Source organism: Pseudorca crassidens, chromosome 20 (assembly GCF_039906515.1).
Source record: "Pseudorca crassidens isolate mPseCra1 chromosome 20, mPseCra1.hap1, whole genome shotgun sequence".
Classification (NCBI taxonomy): Eukaryota; Metazoa; Chordata; class Mammalia; order Artiodactyla; family Delphinidae; genus Pseudorca; species Pseudorca crassidens.
The window spans coordinates 25391213-25409438 of NC_090315.1; positions in this window are offsets into that span (position 1 = coordinate 25391213).

Consider the following 18226-nt stretch of genomic DNA (forward strand, 5'->3'; position numbering starts at 1 on the left):
GCAAATATGAGGTGACAAGCTAAAGGATGAAAGCCAACCTGCTAAGAATGGCAGAACAAACAGCATGAAGAGCCTGGATCCTTGAACGCACATGAGTTGTTGTGCAATCTCTGGGCTGGCAATTTCAATTAAGTTGCTGTAGTTAGGTTTTTCTGTAACTTGCTGTTGAAAGCATAACCAGCAGGTACAAGCAGAGACAGATATATAATTATGCCAGTTGAGCTGGGAAAATCTAATAGTGTGGTCAGTAATCCTATCTAAAGATCAGTGAAGTCTGTGGCTGAGTTAGGAAAGCAGATAAGATCAATGTGGCCTATGATAACCCTCTGCATGTACCTTTTATAGCAATATTTGCTCACTTATTCATTTCATGTATGGAGCACCTGCTATGCTTATGTGTTAGACATTGGCTGTGTGATATTATTTTGTGTGTGTGTGTTTGTGTGTGATACTATTAATGCAGTACAACTGTTCTGTAGATGTTTAGAAACAGGAATATTTATTTCAACATTTCCAATGTATACAAGGTCCCATTCTGGCCACCTGAGCCATGTGAGCACTCACAACCGAAGCACCTGAGAAGGTTCTTCTCTGCTGCATGTGTTGAGTAAAAAAGCAGAACATTCCAGAAAAGAAGACCATCCTGAGACTGCCTATCCAGATCACTGTACCCAAGCAATGGGGGCCAGAGTTCTCACCATGCATTGCATAGCTCATCCTCACTTTCTTTGGCTGACCTGACCTTTATGTAATAAATGTATTTCTGAAAATTTATGCTCATCTGATTCACATTTAACATATGTTATGAGAATTTACTGTTTTTACTATTCAAATCAATCTCAAGTCTAAATTTTTCTGAAAAGTGAATAATTTTTCCCTTAGTCTCTGTTTTCTGAAACCAGATAATTGGGTATCAAATTTTAATGCAAAAAAATATATGGAAAATGTCAAAAAAGCATTATGTAAAATACACTTGTGATAAAGTCACCTCTTATACCTACAACCTTCTCCATCTCAGTTGATGGAAAGTTATTTTTCTAGGTATTCCGGGAAAAAAAGGTGCCATTCTTTCTTGATACCTTTCTTTCCTTTACACCCTGCATCACTCCTCTAGCAAATACTGTTGGTTCTACTTCTAAAATACAATCAAAATCTGACCCCTTCTCACCACCTCCCCTGCCACTATCCTAGTCATCTCTGGCCTAAATTATCGTAACAGCCTCCCCAAGGATCTCTCTGCTCCATTCCTCAATGCCCTACAGTCTATTCATACGGTGACCTGAGTGATCCTTTTAGGATACAAGTCCAACAAGGTAACCGCTATGCTCAGAACCCCCCAGTGGCTCCCATCTCACTCAGAGTAAAAGCCAAAGTTCTCCCAATAGCCAACAAGGCCCTACATGATCCAGCTATGTCACTTCTCTGACTGCTCTCCCACAACTCTCCCTTCTCCTCAATCCACTCCATCAGCACTGGCTCCCTGGCTGCTTCTCAAACACGCCCAGCTGCCTTAGGGTCTGTAACTGGCTGTTACTTCTGTCTGGAATGCTCTTCTCCCAGACATCTTCGAGACTGACCTCTTCTCTTCCTTCACCTCTTTGCTCACATGTCATTTTCTGAGCCACAGATGGATAGGGGCCAGGGTGTGGTGGGGAGGTAGGGTGGGAGGGGCTCAAGTAGCCTCCACTCCCCTTTTTAACTGGAGTAGCTTCACCTTGTGTGCTTTATATATTGGAGTTCTACATAAGATTTCACGTGAACAAAGGATTCCACATGCCTTAGATGAACGTAGTTGCTATAACTTGGAGGAGAAATTATAAGGGAGGGACCAGGATGGTAGTTATGTGGGTGGAAAGAAATGGATAGACTTGAGAAATATTTATGGAGGTGAATTCTCCCAAACTTATTCATTGGTTGGCTGTGGGGCAGGAGAAAGAGCCAAGGACACTCCCAGGTTTCTGAACTGAGTGCTGGATATGTGGTGATAATATATACAGAATGATTGAGGTGTCTTAGATGGGAAATGCAGTTTCATTGAGTTTGAGATGTTAGGGACATTCATAAGGAAACTACCAAGTCAGGGGTAAGGTCAGATAGGGCTGGAGATTAAGGAGTCATCATTATAAATAACCATCTCTGTCATTTGTTGAGGGCTGGTTGTATGCCAGGCATTGTGCTGAACACTCACCTCATACGGTTATTATAACAACTCTATAAACAGATCATGTTGGATCTGTTCCTCCCATTAACTTAAATTAGGGAAAAGTAGAATGTCTATAAGGAAAGGAGGTGCCTCATAGAAACCATGGGAAGAACTGGGACCCACACTTGAACACCCTCAGGACTGTTTGCCCACCTCCTGTCTGTCCTCCTCTCTAAAGGTCAGCTTCACTCTACTCCACATCTGCAGAGCAGCTTGCCCAGGGCCTCAGTTCATTTAGGGCAATGTGGTCTAACAACTCCCAAGCTTGATATGTGTCAGCACTCCTTCTCAGCCCCAAGTATGAATTCCCAGGGAAGTGATTCGATGAGCCGTGCCTGGGGTGGTGCCCATCTCTGAGCATTTAGCCAGGGGTCCAGGACACACAGAGAAATCATGTCGTTGGAAGGAAGATAAAGCAACATTTCCCAGAATGAGGGGTGGGGATGGGGTAGTTCCCAGAAAAGACAAAGAACTGGACAGACAAATCAAAAGGTGTCTCCTCCAGGAAGCTGTCATCACCCCATTCTACAGATGAGCAACTGTAGGAGATGTACAAGTAAATGATATGTCCCAGGGAGAATCATATGACAAGAAGAGACAGGGCCCATGTTTATGGGATGACTGGAAGAAGAGAAGCTGGAGAAGGAGCCTGCAACAAACCCTGTAGGTGCCACACTTTTGTCCTCTCAGCTCATCCGGAGGACGTTTACAGATAGTTTCTGTTCACACTGGCGGCTTCTGGCCTCTCTCTGCCCGAGGCCATTCTCTGGCCACTGGAGTGTTTGCTGCCCTCACACAGGGAAGGACAGAAATGCCAGTGAGGGATGATAGATAAATACTTTGTCTTCCTAACCCCTCTGCGGAACAATTCTGGAGTGTGTTCTACACAGTCATCAGAGTTCCCAGTGGAATGAGCCCCAGTTGCCCACGATGGCAACCTGATCACAATACACCTGTTTTTTGGTCTTTCTTTCCTTCTTTGTCTCATTATCCCACTCCCTCATCCCTGGACACTACCTGCACCCAAATCATTGTCTCAGGGTCTCCCTATGAGGGAACTAGAACTTCTTAGTTTGAGAATATGAGAGAATCTCAAGGTCTGTGCATACAGAGATCCCAGAGAATAGCTCACAGGAGAAGCCAGAGAATGGAGACCAGAAGCCAAGACCTTCTGCCCCAGGGGATGCCTGTTCCTCAGACTTGCCCCTGAGGCAGATCAGCATCTTGGCAGCCATTAACCACAGCCATCCATCTCTTGCCTCAGCAATGCTGCAACAGACACCCTGAAGGGAGCCTTTTAATTATTCTCCAGATCTGTGGATAGATCAAATGTACAAATGAGCAGCCCACTCCTTCCTTGTTATTACTGCTACTGTTCCACTCCCGTAATCCCTGGCTCACATCCAGGGTTTTGTTTTGTTTTGAAATCAGCAGAAGAAACAACACAATCTTTCTGTTAAAAAAAAAAAAAAGGCACTCCACTAAGCTATTTTTATTTCCTGGCTGACAGTTCTTTCATAATCTCCAGTGGGTTGGAAAGTAATTGGAGACTTGAAAATACAGTTTTCCATAGGTGATTATTATAAACCACTGGGTTGCCTTGCAGAGAGGGGGCTGTTTCCAATCTCAGGCTAGGAAAATTCAATGCATTTTTTGCATTGTCTCTAAGACATCATTTGCCAATTATCTTTGAAATGCTTCACTGGCAGCTCTCCAAAACAAGCCCTCTCTTTGCTAACACGGTACATGGGGAGTTGTAGCCACATCATTTAGAGAGCTTTATATGCACAATCTCCCCTAACACAAGCACTCCCTAAAGGATTGGAGAGCAGCTACTTGGACTAATAATAATTCCCTGACAACACAGGTGAATAACTGCCAGTTCTCATTCTCTGAAGAAGGAGGGATAGGAGGAGACAGTGATGGGCAGAAGTGCCTGAAAGAAGAAAGAGAGGAAGCAGGACTATTTCCATTCCATTTAAAGAGGGTTAGGTCAGAAACTCTCTCTCTGTGTCTCATTCTATGTCTATGTCTATCTTTATCTCTCTCAGATAATGTTTCCAGTTTCTCGCCAATGACATTTCAATAAATCTACTGGGTTCACAGAGTTTACAAGGAAAAGCTACCTTGTAAGCCCTGCCAAATATTGTTGGGAGTCAAGATTCACATATATTAAGTATCTAGGGAGCCACAAGCAGAATATTGAGCAGGAAGCATTTCAGGAAAGGGAGAGATGGAGGAGGACAACGATGAGCACCTTGGAGATTCCTCCCACCTCATTGTGGTGGGACAACGACACCTGCTCACCACCCGACCTGTTCAGACCCTTGTTGGCTCATGCTCATTTCTAGAAATCTCCTCCTTATGTTTATTTAGCTGACAACTGGCTGCCAGTAGCTCTGCTTCTCTTTCTGAAGCCTCAGGAATATTAAGTTTATTTCTTCTTCCACAAGAGATATGGAGGCAGTTCCCATGAACTCTCAAGTCTTTTTTTCATGAGCTTGAATTCCTTAACTCGAAAGCAAAACTTTTTTAAACTATCAGATTAATCTCACTCTACCCCTAATTTTTTTTAACATCAATATTGGAGTATAATTGCTTTACAATGATGTGTTAGTTTCTGCTTTATAACAAAGTGAATCAGTTATACATATACATATGTTCCCATATCTCTTCCCTCTTGCATCTCCCTCCCTCCCACCCTCCCTATCCCACCCCTCTAGGTGGTCACAAAGCACTGAGCTGATCTCCCTGTGCTATGTGGCTGCTTCCCACTAGCTATCTATTTTACGTTTGGTAGTGTATATATGTCCATGCCTCTCTCTCACTTTGTCCCAGCTTCCCCTTCCCCTTCCCCATACCCTGAAGTCCATTCTCTAGTAGGTCTGTGTCTTTATTCCCATCTTACCCCCAATTTTTTAAAGGTCTTCCAAATGAGAGAAGCCAGATATACTTTAGAACTTAAGCTTGACAAAACCAAGCCCAACTCAAAAGAACTGAAAGCAGAGACTTTAATATATATTTATACACTAATGTTCACAGCAACTTTGTTCACAATAGCCCAAAGGTGGAAGCAAACCAAATGTCCATCAATGGGATGAATGGATAAACAAAATGTGTATATACACACAACGGAATATCATTCAGCTTTAAAAAGGAAGAAAATTTTAACACATGGATGACCCTTGAAAACATTATGCTAAATGAAATATCGTTACACAGAAACAATTCCTGTATGATTTCACTTCTACAGGGCACCTAGAGTAGCCAAGTTCATAGAGACAGAAAGTAGAGAGGTACTTGCCAGAAGCTGGTGAAGGGGGAAATGAGGAATCAGTGTTTAACGAGTACAGACTTTCAGTTTGGGATGATGAAAATGTTCTAGAAATGGATGATGGTGATGATTACACAGCAATATAAGTGTACTTAATGCCACAGAACTGTACACCTAAAATGGAAAAATGCTTAAAATTGTAAATTTTATATTATGAATTTTTTACCACACACAAAAAATAAGCCCACTGTCTGCGCACTAGAATCCTCTTAACCCTCTCAATCTAGCTTTCTGAACTGATTGAACTCAATTCAGATTACACCAAACACAGTATGTTTGAAGATCCCCTCGGCCCTTCGTTGAAACAAATATCCAGAATGCTCATCTCACAGCTTTCCATACTTTCTTCCACATCCCATGCTGCATCTGGAGACATGTGGCCAAATATTGCAATCTCACGAGTCATGTTCACTATGGTGACATTCCTCTTTGTCCCATGTCCCTGACATGGAATCACAGACACTGTGGCCCGGGCCAGAGAAGGTAGCTGGAGAGCTGAGAACAAGTTTTTATACAGAGATGATGGAGTAATGAGATTTCAGAGCAAGACTGAAATTAGACTATTACACATGAAGCCAGAAAGAAGAAAAATACATTATTTTAATTAACACTCAGGAGTATATTGACTCAACATCACCATTGATGATATGCCTGGCACCGCCCTCTCTACCTGGTGCAACCCAGACTGACTGTAGAAGGTATATTCTTCTGAGTGTTTGTTATCTGAATTTACATGGCTACAAGTTTCCAGACAGAAACAAATGATCTATTCTTTAATAACCTGACCACTTTTAAAACTACCTGACAAGAACCTCCTGATCCACTTGGAAGCTCACACCCCAAACCAGCCACATCAGTCAGGGACTTCCTGCAGAATCTCCCAGATTATCGGATGCAGCAGGTACTGCCAACACATGCAAATGTAATGCAAGTCAATTGCCAAATGAAATTGGGAAATCCTTCATCTTCTGCAAGATTTACAAGTCAATGAAAGTGACAGGGGAGACTGCCTTGAATCCCAATTAAATCATTGACAAATGAGGATAAGGCAGAGTTAGGGCAAATAATGCAGAAGAAAAGAATGCGTGTAAGCTTCAGAGAAAAAAAGATGTCATCAGAAGCCCTAGAGAAAACTGAAAACTATTCAAACTTTTGGGTAGAGCTGATCTTCTTAGGATGTATACTGTAGTTAGCTGGTTAGTTTGTTTGTTCATTAGATTTTCAGAAAAAACTGATTTGTTCTTTTATGCATAATTATATAAATATAAGATAAAGTAACCTTGCTTTGAATTTTGTTTCTCAAGATAAAGTTTCAATCAAATATTGTTTGTTACATTTAGTGTGGAATGTTGGTCCCACTTTAAGTGGATTCTCTTGTAGAGGACTTTTTACAGTGCCCCTAGCTTGATAACGTGAGCCTACTGGGTGTGTGCATATGTCCTGGCATCTTCTTGTGGGCAACCCTGGATGCAGGAGAGCCCCTACTCCCAGAAACACACTATCAAGATTACCAGCCACATGTTGAACAAACTGGTAAATGGAGATATTGTCCACACAATGTCATTTATCAGTCACTATACTCAGAATAGTATTTGCATTACATTTCCAGGAATGGGAAATATGTTTGCACAGAGTACTTTCCCTCCCATCTCGTACTCCTTATAACAGTTATGCTCTATGTTTATACTTTGTGCATTCATGTTTGGAAAAGGGGTTTCATAAAATCATCTGTTTTTAACTTCAGAACAACCATTTGTAAGAGTTTACAGCAGGAGTTATCAGGCCCATCTAACAGGCTCAAGTCAAGAAACACTCTAGAGTATTGGGGGGACCTTCAAGATAGTGGAAGAGTGAGGAGTGGAAATCAACTTCCTTCACACAAATACATCAAAAATACAGCTACATGTGGAAAAACTCCTACAGAAGACCAACTGAACATTGGCAGAAGACCTCAGACTTCCCAAAAGCCATATGGCTGACAGGGTCTTTGTGCTCTGGCCAGGTGTCAGGCCTGAGCCTCTGAGATGGGAGAGCCGAGTTCAGGACATTGGACCACCAGAGACCTCCCAGACCCACATAATATCAATCAGTGTGAGCTATCCCAGAGGTGTCCATTTCAATGCTAAGACCCAGCTCCAGTCAATGACCAGCAGCTCCAGTCCTAGACAACCCATGCCAAACAACTAGCAAGACAGGAAGACACACCCAACCTTTAGCAAAGAGCCTGCCTAATATCATAATAAGTTCACAAACATCCCAAAGCACACTACTGGACCCAGTCCTGCTCACCAGAAAAACAAGATCCACCCTAACCTACCAGAACACAGGCACCAGTACCCTCCACCAGGAAGCCTACACAACCCACTGAACCAACCTTATACACTGGGGGCAGACACCAAAAACAACAGGAACTATGAACCTGCTGCCTGTGAAAAGGACACCCAAAACACAGTTAGTTAAGTAAAATGAGAAGACAGAGAAATAGACAGCAGATGAAGGGGCAATGTAAAAACCCACCAGACCAAACAAATGAAGAGGAAATAGGCAGTCTACCTGAAAAAGAATTCAGAATAATGATAGTAAAGATGATCCAAAATCTTAGAAATAGAAGGGAGAAAATATAAGAAAAGTTTAACAAGAACCTAGAAGAACTAAGTGTAAACAAACAATGATGAATAACACAATAAATGAAATTTAAAATTCTCTAGAGGGAATCAATAGCAGAGAAACTGAGGCAGAAGAACGGATAAGTGACCTGGAAGATAAAATAATGGAAATAACTACTGCAGAGCAGAATAAAGAAAAAAGAATGAAAAGAATTGAGGACAGTCTCAGAGACCTCTGGGACAACATTAAACACACCAACATTTGAATTATAGGGGTCCCAGCAGAAAGAGATATATAGAGGGACTGAGAAAATATTTGAAGAGACTATAGTTGAAAACTTCCCTAATATGGGAAAGGAAATAGTCAATCAAGTCGAGGAAGTGCAGAGAGTCCCACACAGGATAAATCCAAGGAGAAACACACCAAGACACATATTAACCAAACTATCAAAAATTAAATACAAAGAAAAAATATGAAAAGCAGCAAGGGAAAAGCAACAAATAATACAAGGGAATCCACATAAGGTTACCAGCTGATCTTTCAGCAGAAACTCTGCAAGCCAGAAGGGAGTGGCATGACATATTTAAAGTGATGAAAGGGAAAAAACTAAAACCAAGATTACTCTACCCAGCAAGGATCTCACTCAGATTTGATGGAGAAATTAAAACCATTACAGACAAGCAAAAGCTGAGAAAATTCAGCACCACCAAACCAGCTTTACAACAAATGCTAAAGGAACTTCTCTAGGCAGGAAACACAAGAGAAGGAAAAGACCTACAATAGCAAACCCAAAACAATTAAGTAAATGGGAATAGGAATATACATATTGATAACTACTAAATGGATTAAATTCTCTAACCAAAAGACATAGACTGGCTGAATGGATACAAAAATAAGACTTTTATATATGTTGTCTACAAGAGACCCACTTCAGACCTTGGGACACATACAGACTGAAAGTGAGGGGATGGAAAATTATATCCCATGCAAATGGAAATCAAAAGAAACCTGGAGTAGCAATTCTCATATCAGAAAAAATAAACTTTAAAACAGAGACTATTACAAGAGACAATGACCAAGGGATCAATCTAAGAAGAAGATATAACAATTCTAAATATTTATGCACCCAACATAGGAGCACTTCAATACATAAGGCAAATGCTAACAGCCATAAAAGGGGAAATCAACAGTAACAAATAATAGTAGGAGACTTTAACACCCCACTTACACCAATGGACAGATCATCCAAAATGAAAATAAATAAGGAAACACAAACCTGAAATGACACATTAAACAAGAACAACTTAATTGATATTTATAGGACATTCCATCCAAAAACAACAGAATACACTTTCTTCTCAAGTGCTCATGGAACATTCTCCAGGATAGATCATATCTTGGGTCACAAATCAAGCCTTGGTATATTTAAGAAAACTGAAATCGTATCAAGGATCTTTTCTGACCATGAAGCTATGAGACAAGATGTCAAGTACAGGAAAAAAAAAAACTGTAAAAACTATGAACACATGGAGGCTAAACAATACACTACTAAATAACCAAGAGATCAGTGAAGAAATCAAAAAGGGAATTTAAAAATACCTAGAAGCAAATGACAATGAAAACACAATGACCCGAACTAATAGAATGCAGCAAAAGCAGTTCTAACAGGGAAATTTATAGCAATATAATCCTACCTCAAGAAACAAAAGACATCTCAAATAAACAACTTAACCTTACACCTAAAGGAACTAGAGAAAGAAGAACAAAAAAAACCCAAAGTTAGCAGAAGAAATCATAAAAATCAGATCAGAAATAAATGAAAAAGAAATGAAGGAAACAATAGCCAATAAAACTAAAAGCTGGTTCTTTGAGAAGATAAAAAACATTGATAAACAATTAGCTAGACTTATCAAGAAAAAAAAGAAGACTCAAATCAACAGAATTATAAATGAAAAAGGAGAAGTAACAACTGACACTGCAGAAATACAAAGGATCATGAGAGATTACCACAAGCAACTACACAAGAAGGACTGAAATTGAAACTGTGATTAAAAATCTTCCAACAAACAAAAGCCCAGGACCAGATGGCTTCACAGGCGAATACTATCAAACATTTAGAGAAGAGCTAACACCTATCCTTCCCAAACTCTTCCAAAATATAACAGAGGGAGAAACACTCCCAAACTCATTCTATGAGGCCACCATCACCCTGACACCAAAACCAGACAAAGCTGTCACTAAGAAAGAAAACTACAGGTCAATATGACTGATGAACATAGATGCAAAAATCCTCTACAAAATACTAGCAAACAGAATCCAACAGCACATTAAAAGGATCATACACCATGATCAATGGGGTTTCTTACAGGAATGCAAGGATTCTTCAGTATATGCAAATCAATCAATGTGACACACCATATTAACAAACTGAAGGATAAAAACCATATGATTATCTCAATAGATGCAGAAAAAGCTTTCAACAAAATTCAACACCCATTTACCATAAAAACTCTCCAGAAAGTAGGCACAGAGGGAACTTACCTCAACAAAATAAAGACCATGTATGACAAACGCACAGCCAACATCATTGTCAATGGTGAAAAACTGAAACCATTTTCACTAAGATCAGGAAAAAGACATGGTTGCCCACTCTCACCACTATTATTCAACATAGATTTGGAAGTTTTAGTCACAGCACTAAGAGAAGAAACAGAAATAAATAAAAGGAATCCAAATTGGAAAAGAAGAAGTAAAGCTGTCACTGTTTGCAGATGACATGATACTATACATAGAGAATCCTAAAGCCCCTACCAAAATACTACTAGAGCTAATCAATGAATTTGGTAAAGTATCAGGATACAAAATTAATGTACAGAAATCTCTTGCATTTTTTTTTTTTTTGGCGGTACACGGGCCTCCCACCACTGTGGTCCCTCCCGTTGGGGAGCACAGGCTCCGCATGCGCAGGCCCAGCAGCCATGGCCCACGAGCCCAGCTGCTCTGCAGCACGTGGATCCTCCCAGACTGGGGCATGAACTGGCGTCCCCCGCATCGGCAGGCTGACTCTCAACCACTGCGCCACCAGGGAAGCCCATCTCTTGCATTCTTATATACTACTGACAAAAAATCTGAAAGAGAAATTAAGGAAACACTCCCATTTACCACTGAAACAAAAAGAACAAAATGCCTGGGAATAAACCTACCTAAGGAGACAAAAGACTTTTATATAGAAAACTATAAGACACTGATGAAAGAAATTAGAGATGATACAAATAGATGGAGACATATACCATGTTCTTGGATTGGAAGAATCAACATTGTGAAAATGACTATATTACCCAAAGCAATCTTCAGGCTCAATGTAATCCTTATCAAATTACCAATGGCATTTTTCACAGAACTAGAACAAAAATATTCACAATTTGTATGGAAACACAAAAGACCCCGCATAGCCAAAGCAATCTTGAGAAAGAAAAATGGAGCTGGAGGAATCAGGCCCCCTGACTTCAGAGTATACTACAAAGCTACAGTAATCAATACACTACAGTACTGGCACAAAAACAGAAATAGAGGTCAATGGAACAGGATAGAAAGCCCAGAGATAAACCCATGCACATATGGTCACCTTATCTTTGATAAAGGAGACAAGAATATACAATGGAGAAAAGACAGACTCTTTAATAAGTGGTGCTGGGAAAACTGCACAGCTACATGTAAAAGAATGAAATTAGAACACTCCCTAAATGATAAACAAAAATAAACTCAAAATGGATTAAAGACCTAAATGTAAGGCCAGACACTACAAAATTCTAAGAGGGAAACATAGGCAGAACACTCTATGACATAAATCACAGCAAGATCCATTTTGACCCACCTCCTAGCAAAATGGAAATAAAAACAAAAATAAACAAATGGGACCTAATGAAACTTCAAAGCTTTTGCACAGCAAAGGAAAACATAAACAAGACGAAAAGACAACCCTCAGAATAGGAGAAAATATTTGCCAACAAAGCCACTGACAAAGTATTATTCTCCAAAATTTATAAGCAGCTCATGCAGGTCAATAACAAAAAACAAACAACCCAATCCAAAAATGGGCAGAAGACCTAAATAGACATTTCTCCAAAGAAGATATACAGATTGCCAACAAACACATGAAAGGATGCTCAACATCATTAATCATTAGAGAAATACAAATGAAAACGACAATGAGTTGTCACCTCACACCAGTCAGAATGGCCATCATCAAAAAATCTACAAACAATAAATGCTGGAAAAGGTGTGAAGAAGAGGGAACCCTCTTGCACTGTTGGTGGGAATGTCAATTGATACAGCCACTTTGGAGAACAGTATGGAGGTTCCTTAAAAAACTAAAAATAGAACTACCATATGACCCAGCAATCCCACTACTGGGCATATACCCTGAGAAAACATAATTCAAAAAGATGCATGTTTCACAATGTTCATTGCAGCACTATGTACGGTTGCCAGGACAAGGAAGCAACCTAGGTGTCCATCAACAGATGAATGGATAAAGAAGATGTGGCACATATATACAATGGAATATTACTCAGCCACAAAAAGAAACAAAATTGAGTTATTTGTAGTGAGGTGGATGGACTTATAGTCTGTCATACAGAGTGAAGTAAGTCAGAAAGAGAAAAGCAAATACCATATGCTAAAACAAATATATGGAATCAAAAACCAAACAAACAAACCAAAACAATGGTTCTGAGGAACATAGGGCGAGGAGAGGAATAAAGACGCAGATGTATAGAATGGAGTTGAGGACAAGGGGAGAGGGAAGGGTAAGCTGGGATGAAGTGAGAGAGTGGCATGGACATATATACACTACCAAACGTAAAATAGATAGCTAGTGCAAAGCAGCCACATAGCACAGGGAGATCAGCTCGGTGCTGTGCGACCACCTAGAGGGGTGGGATAGGGCGTGTGGGAGGGAGATGCAAGAGGGAGGAGATATGGGGATATATGTATACATATAGCTGATTCACTTTGTTATACAGCAGAAACTAACAGAACTTTGTAAAGCAATTATACTCTAATGAAGATGTTTAAAAAAAAGAAAGAAAGTCTCTGCCCAGCAGGCCCTCTCTTCCACTGTGGAGGCTCCTGCTTCCTAGACCAAGCACTTGGTCCCTGACCTGCTGGTCCTGCACTTGAACCTGCTATGATTCTGTCTGAGATCAGCTTGTGTTCGCTGTCTTCTTACCTCCATAGCCCAGTCCCAAAGTGTAATATTCAGCATCCCAACACCCCTGAATTAGGGGCATAGAGAGCCCAAACGCATGAGAATTCTGCCTAGAGTGATCAAGAGGATACTGGAATTCAGCATTTACCTAGAAGTCAGAATCCTGGGGTTCAAATTCCAGGCTTACTCCACAATAGCTGTGTGACTTTAGAGGATGGGTTATGGAAACATTTTTTATGTCTTTTTTTTTTTACGTATAGTTGATTTATAATATTGTGTTAGTTTCAGTTGTACAGCAAAGTGATTCAGTTATATATATACATATATCCACTTTTTTAGATTCTTTTCTATTATAGGTTATTAGAAGATATTGAATATGGAAACATTTTAAACTGTGACCCTACCAAAAAATGGCATCATTGGTGACCCTCGATACCGCATTTATGCCAACATAACCAATTCTTCTTTAAGTAAAAGTATATTTAAGACTCCATCGTTTTAAGAGTAATAATAAAGGGTTCCAGTTTAAGATGGTGATGTAGGAAGATCTTGAGTTCACCTCCTCCCACAGACACAAAGGAGTTTATAGCTATATATGGAACAATTTCCTCTGGAAAAATTCTAAAACTGGCAGAGCAACCCCTTCACATCAGACAAGCAAGAGGGAAATGACATCTAAGCCAGGTAGGAGAGGCTGAGACACAAGCTCACCATAAACCCCAACCCCAGTGCAGTGACGAACAATCAGCAAGAAACTCACAACTTGGAGCTTCTCCTGGATTAATGAAGGGCTCATACCCCACATTGGGCACCCCAACTTTTAAGACTGGCACCTGAGAGACAAGCCCCCCCAACACCTGGCTTTGAAGACAAACACAGTTCATGCCCACAGGACCACGGGGCCATGGTGCTCTCATGAACAACTCTTAAAAGGCCCCTGCATATACCCAGGGAATAGCACAGAAGCAGCCCTTTGAAAAACTCCCAGACTTTATGTGAAATAAATTCATTTCCTAATTTTAAAACATTGGTCTGAGGGACTGGGATGCTCCTGGAGGTGGAGGCTAGTGGGTGTCACTTCCCTGCTCTTCCTAAGCCTTGCCAAAGCTGGGAGCCCCATATTTTCTTTTCTTCCATTTTCTTTTTATTCTTGTTTGTTTTATATTTCCCTTTTGCCTTTCTTTTTTCATTTCTTTTTCTTCTTTTCTTCCTCTTTCTTCAGCAGGTGCCATCTTTGCTCTCTCCCTCTGCCTCCCTCGAGCCAGTGGTCTCTATCTTCCCACCGCTCTCTGCCATGCTCTAGCGCTCCAGTATCTCCAAGAGGGGAGCTCCTACACACATCTGGAGCCTCGGTTTTTATGTCTGATGATCTGGTTTTTGTGGCTGCCACCCAGGGGGATGACCTTGATCACCTGGCTCTGGAGGCTGTGGCCCTTGTATTCCCAGTTCCCATGGGGCTGTAATAATCAGAGATTCAGTTCTTGGCAGACTGCCACCCAGGACACTGCACAGACAGAGACTGAAACATACCCCCTTTTTCTGAGAAAGAGGCCTATTTTTTTTGTCTAGGAGCTTTGGCCTAAGAAGCAGACTTCTGGTTTAGCACATACATATGGGCCTACAAAGCTGCTTTCAGGGAACAGGGGCTGATGGATGTAATCTTTGTACTCTCCCTCTGCCTCATTCCAGCTCACCACTATTCTCCAAAAAGGAGCTTATAGCCTTCTCTGGTGCCCTGATCTTGACAGCTGCTGCTGGGAACACCTCTATATCACCTGGTTCTGGTGGCCAGTGGGGTTTACACTCACAGGTCCCATAGGTCTGGAACAAATGGAGAAAGTGTTCTTAAACAGCTACCACCCCCAAGGCATAGCAAGAAACAACAGACCCAGGAGCTCAGTCTTTCTGTGAAAGAGACATATAGTTTACGTCACAGCTGCAGCCTCAGGGGTTGACTTCAAACTAAACACACATCTAAGGGCTCTCCCTTTCCTGAGACCTCAGAGGTTGGGCATGACCTTCCCGCTCTCCCTCTGCTGCACCCCAGAGCACTAACATCTCTTGCAGGGGAGCTCTTTTACATGTCTGGTGCCCTGGTTTTTATATCTGGTGCCCTGGATTTTATGGTTGCCATCCAGGGGATACCCCTTGGGTGCCCATCTCTGGTGGACAGGGGGATTTGCATTCCTGAATCCCACAGCACTGTAACAATCAGAGAGACAATTCTTGTCAGGCTATCACCTCCCGGGCACTGCTCAGACAGCAGATTGGAACACACCACCAACCTTTCTCTGAAAGAGGCCTACTTGCTGATCCTGGAGCTCGGGCCCTAGGGGCAGGCTTCAGGTTTGCACACATCTGGAGGCTACAGAGGTGCCGTCAGGGAACATAGTCCAGGGATGCCATCTTTGCACTTTTCCTCTGGCTTGCTAGAGCTCACTAGTATCTCCCAGAAGGGAGCTTATACACTTGTCTTGAGCCCAATTTTTGTGACTGCTGTCCAGGGTACACCTCAGTATTGCCTGGCTCTGGTGGCCATCAGTGCTTATGGTTGTGATCCCACAAGACTGTATATATTTGTATTCTTTAAGCACTGCTGACTGAGGGTTCGGCTTCCAATAAGGCTGAATCTAGGTGCTAATCCCTTTGGAATACTGACTGGCGCTGGCACACACTCAACTGCTGGGAGCTATTAAAAATAAAATAGTCTCCTTGGATAGTCACAAAGGCTTGAGAGACAACCAAGAACTAGGGCAGGGTTGAATGATAAGCCTAATCTCCTACACAGGCCAACCCTTCAAGACTGGGAGAGGTGGCTGTTTCATCTAATGCATAAAACCAACACACAGAGTCAAGAAAATGGAAAAACAAAGGAATATATTCCAAATGAAAGAATAAGATAAAACTTCAGAAAAAAAAAAGCTTCATGAAATGCAGTAAGTAATTTACTCTTTAGTAGAGTTTAAAGTAACTGTCATAAAGATGCTAACTGAACTCAGGAGAAGAATGGATGAACATAATGAGAACTTTAGTAAAGAGATAGAAAATATAAGAAAGTTCCAAACAGAAGTTACAGAGCTGAAGAATACAATAACTGAACTGAAAACTACACTAGAGGGGGTCAAGAGCAGACTAGGTAAAACAGAAGAAAAAGGATCAGTGAACTCAAAGACAGAGTAGAGGAATTCATTCAATCAGAGCAGAAAAAAAAAATGAAACAGCTTAAGGGACTAAGAGAACACAACCAGTAGACTAACATTTGCATCATAGAAGAGAGAAAGAAAGGGGCAGAAAACTTATTTGAAGAGACAATAGCTGAAAACTTTCCTAATCTAGTGAAAGAAACAGACATTCAGATCCAGGAAGCACAGAGAGTTCCAAAAAAAAAGATGAACCCAAAGATATTCGCACCAACACACTTTATAATTAAAATGTCAAAAGTTAAAGACAAGGAGAAAATCTTAAAAACAGCAAGAGAAAAACAACTTGTTATGTGCAAGTGAACCCCCATAAGACGATCAGCAGATTTTTCAGCAGACACTTTGAAGGCCAGAAGAGAGTGGGACAATATACTCAAAGTGTTGAAAGAAAAAAATTTCCAACAAGAATATTTTATTCAGGGGCTTCCCTGGTGGCGCAGTGGTTGAGAGTCTGCCTGCTGATGCAGGGGATGTGGGTTCGTGTCCCAGTCCAGGAAGATCCCACATGCGATGGAGCGGCTAGACCCGTGAGCCATGGCCACTGAGCCTGCATGTCTGGAGCCTGTGCTCCACAACAGGAGAGGCCACAAGAGTGAGAGGCCCACGTACCACAGAAAAAAAAAAAAAAAAGAATATTTTATCCAGCAAAGTTATCATTCAGAATTGAAGGAGAGATAAAGAGTTTTCCAGACAAGCAAAAGCTAAAGGAGTTCATCACCACTAACTGGCCTCACAAGAAAGGTTAAAGGGACTTGTTTAAACTGAAAAGAAAGAGCAAAGAAATATATAAAAACATAAATCTCACTAGTAAATGTAAATATATAGTAAAGGTAATGGATTAATCACTCATAAAGCTAGTATGATAGTTAAAAGACAAAAATAGTAAAAATAACTGTAACTAGTTAGTTAAGATATGCACAAGATAAAAAGATAAAAGATGTAAAATGTGACATTGAACACATAAAGTGTGGTGGGAGGAATTCAATGTACAGTACTAGAATGCATTCAGACTTCTTATTATCAACATAAAATAGACTATTATGACTATAAGTAAGTTGTTATATGTAATCCTTATAGTAACCACAAAGCAAAAACCTATAGTAGATACTCAAAAGACAATAAGAAAGGAATCTATACATACCAATAAAGAAAGTCATTAAAACACAAAGGAAGGGAGCAAGAAAAGAAGAAAGGAACAGAGAAGAACTACAAAACGGCCAGAAAACAATGAACAAAATGGCAATAAGTATATACCTATCAATAATTACTTTAAATGAAAATGGACTAAATTTTACAGTCAAAAGACATAGAGTAACTGAGTGGATGAAAAACAAGACCCAACTATATGCTGCCTCGAAGAGACTCACTTCAGACATAAGGACACACATAGACTATAAGCGAGGGGATGGAAAAAGATACTACATGGTATCTACTGAGGTAGCTACACTTATATCAGACAAAATACACTTTAAAACAAAGACTGTAATCAGGGACAAAGAAGGGTATTACATAATGATAAAGGGATTGATCCAAAAAGAGGATATAACATTTTTAAATACTTATGCACTCAATATAGGAACACCAAAATATATAAAGCAAATATTAACAGAACCAAAGGGAGAAACAGACAGCAATACAACAATAGTAGGGGACTTTAGTACCCCATTTACATC